Genomic DNA, 14571 nt, shown 5'->3' with positions numbered 1-14571 from the left:
AATATGCCTGCATATCATATATCTGGAATGATCATGTATTATCTTATAATATGTAATTATTTCTTCACGAAATTAATTCGTTATGTCGTAAATTGTTAATCAGGGTAGGAGTTGCATTCATGAGTGCAGATTCACTTTACGAGGACTTTCTTTAAAGCTCTTCACTACAGGTAAAAGGTATCACTACCACTAATTTGGAGTTTTTCTGTAATATCTTCAAAACTAATAAAAATATTCGAAAAGAAGAAACGTAGTGAACTAGACAATACAATTCTGCATGTGATGCCTTTACAACAATTGACCTATCTGCTTTTGGTATGCCGCTATTCACAGAACCCGTAAAAACTGTTAGACCCCTAAATCTATCTACAGTTGCAAATCGAAAGCAGATAGATGAGTTGTGATAACGGTATCACATGCAAAATCGTATTGTTTAGTTCAATACGTTTCTGGTTTTCGGATATTTTTTTTCGTTTTGAGGATATTACAGAACCACAAAAATAAGTTTTTTTGGGAATAGCAATAAAGGAGGGAAATGAAACGGAAGTAACTGTGAATAGTCATTCCATTCATTTCTACAACCTTATTCATAATGGTTACACCAGCAGGTGCTACCATAAAACTACACAGATACGTTTAAGTAATCTAACAATAGAATCAAGAAATATAAACAAATGAGCAAGTATATTCATCCTTATATTTCATCGTTTATAATGGGTGCGAAAGTTTCAGCCAACTTAATTGACTTAATTACCATCAAAGAAAAGTTTCATACAATATTTGATGGAAAAGTATGACGATTTATTATGGGCTTAATAGGAAAGAAGTGCAACAAACACTCTCTCCTGTGCTAATTTTGCATTCCGTTGCATACTAGTGAGCCAAAGAGTTTAGATTGTTTTATGAACAAATATGACTTGCCTATTCTTCGTCTCATGAATAAGTTCCTTAAGCATTACTCTTCCTTTCTAGATTTATATGGTTTAGCTGTTAATTTTAATTTGATAAAAGAAATATTTTAATATTCTTAATCTGCACCCAGAACTCGTTTTTTAATTTGGGAGGTATCTTCTATTAATATAATTTTATCTTACTTTTTGGGGTCTATTTTTCCTTTAAACCATCAAAAAATAATTTGTCCCGCCTTGCCATAGATACATGAAAAAATTACTCCGTATTAATAAAATCGAGTTCTTTTATGTTGTTATGCAATAGCAAAGCTTATGGAGGACGACAACTTCTGTTTACATGGACTTGTAAGCAGAAACGAGGGTAGAATTCGGTATAGTTGACGGATTCACACATATCCTTCAAGATCAATTCTCAGAGTGTAGGAAGTTTCCCACCATACACTCACGCCTCCAAGATAGTTCATTTACATGATCACACCACCAGTCTTACCAGAAGTAGTTTACCATGCATTATTGATGGAGAAATCATTAATGGATTACTAAATTCTGGAAAGGATCATGCATGTTTACCACGCTTAGCGACAAAGTTAAATATGGGTTGACACGAACAATCACCTACAACTTTATAGCACTGATTAAGGCTTCACGAAAGTTTTCTGTTAAAGTGACTGAGTTTCATTATCAAAAGTATTACAAGCACACACATGAAAGAAATATGAAAAGAATCACAAACTCACCAAGTTTGTATTGTGTATTCCAGGTGGCAGCACAAAGGTTTTCAGAAGATGGGGCACTCTCTCATTCGCACATACTGCATCGCTGGATTGGGCGAATTGATGAGAATTATCTAGCTTTGTTTCCCTTGCCTCCAAGATCTCCTGATTTAACGCCTTGCGATTTATTTCCTGTGGGAGTAATTAAACATCTTGTATACGTACCCCCATTAGCAATCATTTACCTACCACAATCCTTTGTCGAGCTCAAAGAATGCATCAAGCCCCTATCCAGGGGTGTCTAGGAGGGCCGCCCCTCCTAAAATTTTCACGGTAGGGTTGCAAATTAACTATAATATGGTGATGAACTATAATATTTTTGGATCGGGCCCCCCTATCTTCAGCCGGCTCCCTACATTTTTGAGCTGGCTACCGACCTGGAATCCATCAGTGCTGCAGTACAGACAATCGACAAGACTATAAAACAAAATGTATCGAATGAGCTCGAATATCGTCTTCACGTGTGTCGTGTCACCAAAGGAGCACATATTGAATATTTGTACAAGGTGTATAAACTTGGTGAGTTTCTGGTTCTTTTCATATACCTTTTATATATGTGCTTGTAGTACTTTTGAAAATATAGTTTTTTCAAAACGAATTAATCATTTATGCTAAGCCTTTACGAGGGTTATTTATATTTAGATTGAAAGATATCTGGGACATAACTATTTAAACAAACTGGAATGCAACACTAGCCGTAAACCACACAAAACGCTACACCGTACTGGATCTAAGCGGCAAAGACTTAAAAAAAAAACTCGTTTCACAAATATGAACCTGCACAGGCTCTAAAATCCTCTGGGCGGTACCATTGTGTCCATGCAAAGAATACTGTAAACTATAGAACTAATGCTTTACAAATACTGAAATATTTTATCGAATATCTTGTTGCAGGGTCACTCGGAGAAATTTAATAGGTTATAACTCAAAATTCGCCATTCAAATTTAAAAGGATCTTTGAAAAGAAACATAATTAAAATTTTCGAGAACCTTTAAGAAAACAAAACTAACCAATGCTTCAAATATACAGAAGATACATAATGATGTGACATATTTTAAATACAAATATTTTGAGTGGAAACAATATGTTTTAATTCAGACTGGTGTATACACAATGACACAGAAGTTTTGCACGTTACATTAGGCTATGAAAATCAAGTCTCTCAGATTGCCACTACTACAAGGAAAATATTATCGAGCTCTCTCTTCACACTGCGCAATGTTCAGTGAAGCGTGTCAACTGGAGTGGTTGTTTTATCCCTTCTGATTTCTTCGTAAAGTGTACCAAATGTTCGTGATTTTTAGGCGTATACTTTCTCCTTCAGGTCATTCCAAAGAAGTAGTGTGCCAGTGATAGATCTTGTGATCTTGATGATCAATTGATGTTATAAAATTGTGAAATGAGACGCATATGGAATTGTTTGCGAAGAGTTTCTAGAGGCTATATTTCTGCTTGACAGCAAGCACCGTCCTGTTGCATCTACATTTCGGACAGACCAGGATGTTGTAACTCAGAATTGGGAAATGCAATGAGCATGTAGTTATAGTGTTCACTGTTAATAGTAACAGCAAAACAATGTATGACCTTGAAAACGTACGGACTGATGACATATGCATGCGTTTGTTCTAAAGAGTAACTTTCACGCTATGCATTTTTTTTTCGCACATTGCGAGAGTTTTCTCTTCTCCAGAACTACAGTTCTACTTATTAATGTAACCAAATAAGTTGAAATGTGCCTCATCTGACTAGATTAAGTGTTGCAGAAATGTTTCGTTCTCGTTGCACGCAGCAGCAGCGTTATGTTTCTCAACAAATTTTATCTGATGGGAGCAACTGCTTTACTACCTGCATCTCTTACGGATACAGGTGCTGCTACGGGGAATATTCACTTCCTGGAACAACTGACTTGTAAACTTGTTCGGACTTCGTTGCATGGCATTTGTAACATGTTGAATTGTGGCATGGGAACGAGCCTGTCGAGGTCATCCAGAGTACTTATTTTGTTTTTGGAATTTTTTGTTTCTCGAAATTTCCTCATTGAAGGAAGAATCACTTTTCGGCATGGCAAATCGTGTTTATTGAAGGGTTGGCTCAATTTCCTTTGTGCTGCAATGGTCGACCCTAGATATAATCAAGACTAGACACCTCCAGTAACATACAAGTGTATCAGGCTACTCATGTCCCTTCAAATGTGACAAAAGAAATATGATCTATCAAATATGGGACACTCTGTATATTCAGTAAATATTCCTGCAGAAAAGGTGAGCCACACTTTTTTCCTGGCTTGCCAACACTGGCTATGGTTTGGCAGTAGTCTTGTTCTCTAAGATGTGACTCCAGCGTAAAATAGTTGCTAACGTTCTCGCCTTATGTATTATGTAATAGAAGTATACTAAGTAATATAGCCGGTCCTGGGTTCGATTCCCGGTGGGGGCATCTGGTCGGAAAAGTTTTAAAAAAGCTTTTTAAGCCAGCAATCTTGAATGAGGTTTTCTTGGGTTTCCCTCATTCACAGCAGGAAAACGCCGAAGTGGTATCTAACATATAGGTCCCAGGCCGCTTCCTTCCTTCCCTAATATTTTCTTCCTCTCCTTTCTCCGCATGGCATGATCGCCGAGGAAGGTTATCCCTCAAACGTGAAGTGCTAAATGGCCATAGATGCCGAAGACTCAGAAATGTCAATCGTATATCCCGAAATCCTAAATCGTAGTGTAAGATGACAAATTCTGTGTCCGTGGCAAGTTATTTCATGTTTCTAAACTAAGTTAGTGAGGAGTTGTATTGATTTACGTGGAACGTGTTTCCTTTACCTCTCGAGGTGTTTCTGTATAAGGGTGCTTTTCGCGAAGAATATTGAACATACTATAAAATTTTTTTGACATTTAGGAAAGCGTGCTGCGTTGAGATATGCGATGTCTCAAACAAGCTGATCCCCTCATTTTACATCGAATCATAACGGCCGATCAAGAATTTTACAGTGACTTATAAACGAACAAAGCAGCACATGGAAATAACCAGAGTTTCCTCGCAGGAAGAAAGTGTGGCAAGAGAAGAGTGCAAGTAAGGTGATACTAATCGGATTTTGCGATCGACGAGGCATGGTGTATCAGCTCATTGTCCTTTCCGAGCAAACGGTGAATTCAGTCTACCACGAAGAAGTCATCGAGACTTTGCGCCAATACATAGCAAAAAGGAAGCCACGTTTGAAGAACTCCTGATATTGCACCACAATAACTCTCGTTCAACTACTGCTTGGGCTTTTCAGGATTACGCGATGAAGAGGAAAATACATATTTACCCACATTCAGCATTCACCTCGTCTTTGCACCCTGCAACACCACAGAAGTGATCATCGCAGAGCAAGTTTTCTTCAGTTTAGTAGCTCACGAGGAATTTTCAGAGATATTCCAAAGTGGCGGGAGTCTATGAAAGCTTCCATACCTATCAATTGTGCCTATTTGAAGAATATGTATCTCAACTTGATATGGCTGATTCTGAATAAAAAATGTCTGGTTTGTAAGTTTTTTGGTTTCATTTTAATGATTCTTGGAAGAGTCCATGTACAGTCATGTCCAAAATTATTGCCGCATGTCTATAAATATGTTGTTGTAAGAATATAATTTGATAACGAATTCGCTGGTATTTCTTATAATGTTAGTATGTATATAATCGGCAAAGACATGTATGTGGCAAATCTCATGTCAAAAGAGCAGTAAATAAGAACAATAAAGCGAAAAAAAAATTATTGGCCATTTAGTAATATTTTGTTTTATTCATTCTAATTTTCGTATTTATAATACTTTTTCCATGAAATTTACCACAAATATACATTTACCGATTTTACACATAGTATCAGTATTGAAAGTACCATGCAAAATCTTTATCAAATTATATTCTTACAAGAAGACAGTTATAGATATGCGACAATCATTTTGGACATGAGTGTACATGCTTGTTTAACTCCTACATATTCACGACTGTTTGATCTATTGCGCTGATTTTGGTCTCAATCGTAAGCTAATGAACGAAATTTTTACACTAGCACATTTGCTAGCCAATGAAGCTGGCTGTTTTCCTATACAGGAATAGGGATGCGTTCGAGTCGAGTCGAGTCGAGATTTAAGCCTGTCTCGACTCGACTCGAGAAAATGTTGTCTCGACTCGAAAATATGTTGCTGTCTCGACTCGACAGTCTCTGTCTCGACTCGACTCGAATTCGAGTCGAGACAAAATATACGAGTTAAAATATACACACACATCAGCCAGACCGTTATGACTACCTACCTAATTGTTAGTATATCCACCTTTTGGCATGAATAACAACGGCAGCGCGTCTTGGCATGGTCGCAATGTTCCTCGGTGGGTCGCTGGAGACAGTTGGCACCACATATGCACACACAGGTCATCTAATTCCCGTAAATTCCGGGGAGAGGGTGATGCACCTTCACGTCACGTTCAATCACATCCCAGATGTGATCGATTGGGTTCAGATCCGGAGAGTTTGGGGGCCAGCACATCACTTGGAACTCGCTCCTGTGTTCCTCGAACCGCTCCATCACACTCCTGGCCTTGCGACATGGTGCACTATCTTGTCGAAAAATGCCACTACCGATGGGAAACATGGCCGTCATGAAGGGGTGTACGTAGTCTGCAAGCAGCGTGCGATACCTCGGCCGTCATGGTGTCTTGCTCAAGCTCCACTAGACACATGGATGCTCACCTGAATGTTCCCCAGATAATAATTAAGCCGCAGCCAGTTTGTCTCCGTCCCGCAGTACAGATGTCAAGGAGCTGTTCCCTATGAACACTACGTATTCGCACCCTCACATCGTCATGATGAAGAAGATATCGGGATTCATCAGACAATGCAACGCTCTGCCATTGTGCCAAGGTCTAGTGGCGATGGTCACGTGTTCATTTTAGTTATAGTTGCCGATGTCGTGGTGTTAACATTCGCCATCGTTAGGAGTGTGTGTTCAGACTAGTATTGTGAAAAAAACGGAAATTTTGGGTTAAAAAAACAGTGTTTTTACTGTTTTTCCGAGCTGGGGAAAAAATGGAAAATTTGGGTATTATCAGAATCATTTAATCACAGAATCATTTTAGTTAATATGTTAAATCAAACATATATTTCATAGAGATATTTTGATTGTTCTATGTAAAATTCCGGAAATTTTGAAACCATTAGAAAAAATCGTTTGTTCGAAAATATTGGCAAAAACAGGAACATGTAGTTTAAAAACTATTTGTTAGCCTGAAGCTAGTAATCTTACTTGCTGTAACATGTCTGCAACATATACAGTGGGAAGTCGAAAATCCGAACTAATTGGGACCACAGGTATTCGGATTTTCAAATTGTTCGGATTTTCGAAAATGACCAAGAAAATGCCATTTAGGCTTACATACTGTACGGTATGTTCTTCTATCGATACAGTGGTTATTCAGTACATACAGTAATTACAATACCGTACGTAAGGCTACTTACATTTAATGTTTCTGAAGAACTTGCTTGTACTCTAAATAACACTCTTCTTGTAAGTCACACTTAAAACTTATAGGCCTAAGAAAAAATAAAAATAAAAATACATGACAAACAATTACATATAAATGAACTTTTGTAAAAACACTGACTTCACATAACGTCGATGGACACGCTATTGTTTGTTTATCGCTAGCGTTAAGACAAAATGTAAAAAGCTTCTAGGGACCGCATTCGGATTTTTGACGTTAGGATTATCGACGTCCTACTGTATATACAATGTATTTCGCTAACGGAAAAATACTTAAAGCAATAGGTTTTAATTCTACTTTACACACATATACCGCACAAGTGAGTAAATTTGAGCAGCGAGAAATATATTAAGTGAAACTTCCGTTAGTTATTATTACAGACTAGCAGAATATCCATTCTATGCACGGGGAGAATACGTTTCATTATGGACACAAAGGGCACCAAAACTGTCACTAATGAACTTGTGGAGCCCCAAAACTATGAATTTGACATTAATATCGATAATTTTCAATTATCTTTACATGTCATCATCCTCCTTAGAGTACTAATGGGGCTGAATTTGTGGATTTAAACGGCATCTTCTGCTCATCTCAGCGAGTATGGATTCGAGGCCATTTTCGATCATGTATATATATATATATATATATATATATATATATATATATATATATATATATATATATATATACAGAGGCGGATCATAGGGGGCTATAGCCCCCCCTTCACACTCAAGTATACACTGCATAAAATGGGCTTCAATCCTGCTTTACACTGGATAAAACTGCAAACTATGGTTTAGCCCCTCCCTTGATCATATCCTGAATCCGCCACTATATATATATATATATATATATACTGTATATAATGCTAAAAAAAATAGGGGTTCAGCTGAAATATCACACAAGACCTTAAGATAGTGTATGAATAAGCTTGTGTTTGTCTCATATATATCATACAAGAAGGAATGCTTTAAGATACACTGGAAAACCTTGTTCACATGGCTCATGACACAAGACGGTTATGTGTCCACCTCTCGAACTGCCCATAAACAGGCAAAGCAACAACACTGATTGTTCCTTAATATGTCATATGATCACTTCGAATAGCCAACAGAGCCTCGCACCTGCGTGGCATGAATTCAATCAGATTATCGATGAGTTCTTGGGGGATGTTGTGCCACTCATCCAGAAGAGCGACTTCCAGCTCTGGAATGGTTGTTGGATTTACTGGCCTAGCGGCAATTCGTCTGCCAAGCATATCCCAGACATGCTCAACTGGAACGAGATCCGGAGAGCATGCTAGCCGCTTCATCCGAGCGATACCCTCAGCATCTCATCCACTAACCGAGCTCTGTGAGGACGAGTATTGTCATCCATAAAAAGGAACGAATCACCAATGGCACCAGCATAAGGAAGAACAAGAGTTTTCATGATCTCATCCCTATATCTGAGAGCCGTCAAAGAGCCATTTCGGATGATGTGGAGCTCAGTACGCTCACCAATGCTGATTCCTGCCTACACCATCAGTCCACCACTATGATACTGGGATCTTTCTCGCACAAACATGGGATTGTGTCGTGTTCCACACTCTCTCCAGATGAAAACACGTCGATTATTAAGCTCTACACTGAATCGAGACTCGTCAGAGAACAAAACATTGCCCCATTCATTGCGTCCCCACCCACGATGTTCCTCCGCCTACGCTCTTCGATCAACACGGTGTCGTGCAGTTAATGGGACACACACCATAGGCCTATGTGCGTAGATACCACCTTCTCGAAGGCGATTGCGGACCGTTTGAGTAGATATTATGCGTCCTGTTGTTGTTTGGAAGGCTCGCGGTAGCAGAGTTGTATTCTGGTTTCGACGGGCTGTTAACAACAGATAACGATCGTCTCTGGCTTTAGTTGTTAGTGGACGGCCCTGTCCTTGTCTTCTTCGAACACTTCCAGTTGTTTGAAATCGATTCCACAATCGGCAAATCACACTTTGTGCCACTCCTATGGCATGTGCCACCTCCCGCCATGACTGACCAGCTTCCAACCTCATTGGGGGCCGCGGTGGCTCAGTGGTAGAGCGTTCTCCTCTGGTGCTTGGGATCCCGGGTTCGATCCCAGCCACTGCCAAGTTAACTTTATGGTGTACAAACACCGTGTGCGTGGGTTTTCTCGGGGTTGTCCCGTTTCCTCCCACTTTCTTCATTCTATCCTTTCACTCATCTCTCATCATCACCGTCTCCTTTAGCCTAACCGGCATAACCGTGGGACGTAGAAACTTTAAGATTTTTCCCGGTCCGCATACAATTATAGCTGAATTTGCATATCATCGCTAATGGAATTGTCACCATTGATTTCAGCGACTGCGAAAACTATGGATTTGACACTAATATCGGTCATTTTGGATTACTTTTACTTGTCTCGGTATCCGATCCCCCCGGTGACCCCCGGCCCGAATAGGGTGAATTTGTAAGTTAATGTGATTAGAGTTTCACCATTGATTTCAGCGACCGCGAAAACTATGAATTCGACAGTAATATCGGCCATTTTCTATCACTTTTACATGTCCCTGTAAGCGCCCCCTGAGACCTCCTGGTCCGAATTAAAAAAAAAAAAAAAAGATTCGTCTTGATCTGGGGCCTGGGCCAGGGTACCCCTGACTAAAACTTGGTAACTCTCGGTCCACTCGTCTGGTCCCCAGGCCGCATACAAACAGACAAACACAAACAAACTATTTATTTTATATATATTAGACTAGATAGAATCTTGCAAATTATGCCAGATTTTCATATTATCTTTCCGAACTAATTTTAAAGACCCGCTCCTACTTATCTTTATATATATACGCAGTATCTCTATATTTATATCTATCTATATCTATATATTATATAACAAACGTAGGAATTACACCATCAATAACGCTCCTGGAGGACCCCTTTCTCAAAAAAAAAAAAATGCTGGGGAAACACTTGTAGAAACTTCATTTTTCGTGCCAGACGATTACCGAGACCTGGTGAACAAAAAAAAAAAAAAAAAAAAATTTAGCGATCGAATTAAAAAAAATAGTTCTCCATAATAGTATTCACTAAGAATATTGTTATAAAATTTAAATTTTATGGGTAAATCAGTAGACTTTGAATACATCCACATCGTATCCACTAAGTTGCGAAATTGTGTACCTCCAGACATGGGAGGCCGAAGAAAATTTTGTAGGGGGGCATCTTCAATGTTTGCTATATTAGTCTGGCATTTAATGTGCATGATTTGTTATATTACGTGTACATTTTCGTGAGCCAGGGAAGTTCATTCTTATCAAACACGGAGATTATGAAGGAGCAAATCTGCTGCACAAAATATAATAAAAACATCTCTTTCGGATTTCTATCATCCCGCAGTCCAACCCCGAGACGGAAACATAAGAGATAGGCTTTTTGTTTTTAAACAAGATAACGTGCCTAGCGAATGCTTTGAATTGTGAAGATTATATTAGTGAAAATTAAACGAATATAATTTTACAACTTAATATACATATCACTAAATGTTGAGCTCCCGTAGCTAAGTGGTTAACGTATGCGCTTTTCTCGAACGAGGTTTGATTCATGGTAGGAGCTCATGTGTTTCAAATCCGACTTTAAACTGTACGTTCACGTCTTGTAGAGCTTTGCTCCTGAAAACGACGCTAAACTATAATCTAATTTAATATTACTAAATATTAAAAAATAATGACTTACCAAGGTGACGTCAATTTGGCAGTCATCAAATCCATTTTATACTTTCACTTAATCCAGTGGATATTAATATAAAAATTACAAGACACACGTCATCATCTTCTCATGTATCTGCATTATTTGATTCATCCATAGATTTGTTATTTGTACGCATCATTCATTTTTGCATTTTCGGGAGGGTTCAGGGTTCTTTCTTCATTTAAAGAGTCGGTTCTCTGTATTGGAAAGAGAATCAGCGGAAGAAATATATACAAAACATGCCACTTCCGACGCAGCACTGAAGCATTTCTTTTAGCGGTCATACTTCCCTCCCCTCTTAAGTTGTAAAGTGAGAAGGGACAGAAACATCCCAGACACTCAGGGTTCAGTTGACAATAATAAAACTATGAGTAAGTAAACATCTTGTACAGAGTCACGTTTTGCTTATTTTTGAACATTTCTGTGAATTCAACAATACAACAGCGGAAATACTAACTGGTTTTATTACTCCAACCATCGCTTCAACTAAGGGTAATTCCCAACGCTCAGTGAGCCATCTAAATTTTCGTTCTTTTTCTGTTCTCCAGAGGAAAGAATGAGATTTTGCCAAGATGCTAAAGTCAAGATGCTAGATGCTAGATAAGAGTGAATTATGCTAGATCTAGCACCAATATGCTAGATATGGCTTCACTGGCGGGCTTCGATATCTACAGAACTTTCTGCCAAAGCATACAAAAAAACACAAAGCACAATAGTTTCGATAACATCTGTGTGGTCCTTCGGTAGGCTACACATCCGGTAAGAAGCTCAATCCAAAGAGTAGTTTGCACTGCACCCGTAGCCGGCTAACAAAAGACTCGTAGCCGGCTTGTATAGATAATTGAGTTCAAATTTTCAAGTATCCATTTACTGAATGCCCATATCGTGTATGCATGCATTTGCATGCATTATTTAATAGGTAAATAAAGTACACACACAATTAATTATGTCAGTGATAAACGGTGTTTATTGAAAAAAAAAACCTCTCCAAACAATGAAGATTAATCCTAGACTGGACAAATGGTTATCCTTCGTTTTCATTATCATTTGGCCATGAAACAAACGCCTGACAGATATACAACCCCTATATACAACTATGTGATGTTGGAATAACTCGTAGGGTATGATGCTTTACTTTTTCAAAAATTTCAGTACTTCTAGTGAAATGATATCTTTAGTTTTACGTCCCACTTTTATGCCGGTTAGGCTAAACTAGACGGTGATGATGAGAAATGAATAAAATGGTGGAATGAAGAAAGTGGGAGGAAACGGGAGAACCCCGAGAAAACCCACAAGCATGGTATTTGTCCACCACAAAGTCCACATGGCGCGATCTGGGATCAAACCAGGGACCCCATGCACCGGAGGTGAACGTCCTACCACTGAGCCACCGCACCCCCACAGTACTTCTTGTGTACCCCTATAAATGCAATAAAGAACTAATGGCCATGTTTTTTTAAATAAAAATATTCAATTAGAACTGGACAATTTACATAAAATTTGGAATCGACAAATGAAAACGCCACGTTTCTAGCACTTGTGGGTTCGAGGTCTCATTGTTGAAAGGATTGGAGACAAACATATAAACTTTTCTGTAAGGAGAAACATATACGCGTAAATCTAGTATTTTAATATATAGATAATAATTGGAATAATTTTATTTTCGAGTGCTATTTTTTAATATTCGCAATATTGAAATTTTTGAACTTAAATTTTTCCCGTGTTTGAAAAAAAAAGATATCATTACTATTAAAATTAACCTAATACAAACATATTTATTTTTTTCAATTTTTCCAGAAAATCGAAAAAAAACGTTTTTTAAAAAAAACAGGTTCAAAATTTCCGGAAATTTGACAAAACTAGTTCAGATACACTTGTACTTTGCCCAGATTAAACTCTGATCTTAGTTCCGACGCAGTTCGCGCCTGTTCTGTTTTACCAGTCTGCAAAGACTAGAACGTTCGACATCTGTAATGAGGTGGGGGCACCCAACCCCTCAACATTTGGACGTCGTTTCCCCTTGGTTTCGCCACTTGCTGAAGACAATCACCACAGCACTCCTCGAACACCTGACAAGTCCTGCAGTTTCCGAAATACTCGTGCTGAGTGTTTCTGAGCGAGCACTTTCTTCAAAATAATATTAAAAATTATAGAAAAATTTTCGAGACATTCGAGTCGAGTCGAGGTTTTTAGCAGCTGTCTCGACTCGACTCGAGTCTCGACTCGAAAATTCGAGTCGAGAAATACGTTTGTCTCGACTCGTCTCGAATTTTACAAAGTGTGTCTCGACTCGAATCTCGACTTGAATTCGAGTCGAGTCGAGTCGAGATTCGAGACATGTCTCGACTCGTGTGCATCCCTATACAGGAATCAGTTTCACCTTCTCTGCGGCAGGGGCAGATCCAGGACGGACTTCTGGGGGAGCGGTCGGTAGTAATACTGCTCCTTAGAGCTACTTTTAAGAGCTCCAAACGTTTTATGAATGGGTTTATTTATATATAAAATGAGAACGTTTCCTCTTCTGGGGGGGGCGATTGCCCCGATCGCCCCCCCTGGAATCGCCCCTGGTCTGCGGCAGGTTTTGTAATACTTATGTTAGAGTTTTGCGAATGTAATGTACAGTCATGTTTCTCCGTTTCTCCGTGAGATACGTCATTTATATTGCAGAAACTGCTAATCAAATATTATTAATGTATACTTGGTGTTTTAGTCAGTTTTGCTTACAAACAGTGTGGGATATTTCTAAAATTTTAATGAAGATGTTAGAAGTTAAACTAGGTATTATTAATACGAGAACATTTTATTCAAGATTGCACCAAGGAAAGGGGGTATATTGAAGAAAGAGATATTGAGACAATTTAGAGTTAATAGTTAAGTTTCACTTGCTTGAGGTTTCCTTGTTTTGCTTTCTTATGCAAGATCGTGGTTATGAAGGACGGAATCTACTAACGTGAACTCCAAAACATTACTGACAAGGGACTGTTCCGGTTTGGCGAATTCAATTGCTGAAAATAAGTGCTAGACTCTGGATTCAGTATTAAAAGAAACAGAGAAAAAGAAGGTGTTTAGTGGCAGACCGTATACAGGGTGGGAGGTAAATGAGGCCAAAGTGCGAAGAAAGAACATAGAAAATCTCTAGAAATGCCATGTTCATTTTGGAACAAGTACAAGGATTAAAGTAAAATGCTGGGTATGAGGAATACTTATCGAGCTCCACTGAATAGGTATAATGTGAATCATGGGGGGCATTTGAGGAACCGCTATATTGGACTTAGCACAAGAACAGTATACAAGAAATGAGGCGTGTGATATATGGCTCTTGACGCACACCGTCTATTGAAATCGATAGTGGCCAACACAGTTTGAGACCTCTGTAACAGGAGGCTTTCCATGCTATAGCAATGTATCAATAGTGTCGTAAAGGTGACGTAAATGAGGAACTAGAGACTTTGTAGTACGGTCCATGAGCACATTGCATACAAGAGAGGTAGAAAGAGAGCGAACCGAATCCTGGAACATCAAGAATAATGTTTGTAATGTGCAGTGGAATGAGAAATAGTTCCACTGGATGAATGCTGGCATGATAGTTTGCACCAAGACACAAATTCCATGCTTAGTTCTGATATATTAATG

The 14571-nt window shown here is 38.7% G+C and overlaps 1 protein-coding gene across 4 annotated transcripts in view; it reads left to right on the top strand.

Annotated features, from left to right (window-relative positions):
• LOC145692671 (phospholipid-transporting ATPase ABCA3-like) overlaps window positions 1-14571 on the top strand; it is a 354108-nt gene that overhangs the window by 16903 nt on the left and 322634 nt on the right. The gene's annotated exons all lie outside the window — the stretch shown is intronic.

Source organism: Thermobia domestica, chromosome 8, assembly GCF_964235325.1.
Source record: "Thermobia domestica chromosome 8, izTheDome1.hap1.1, whole genome shotgun sequence".
NCBI lineage: Eukaryota > Metazoa > Arthropoda > Insecta > Zygentoma > Lepismatidae > Thermobia > Thermobia domestica.
This window is presented reverse-complemented; position numbering and strand designations above follow the sequence as displayed.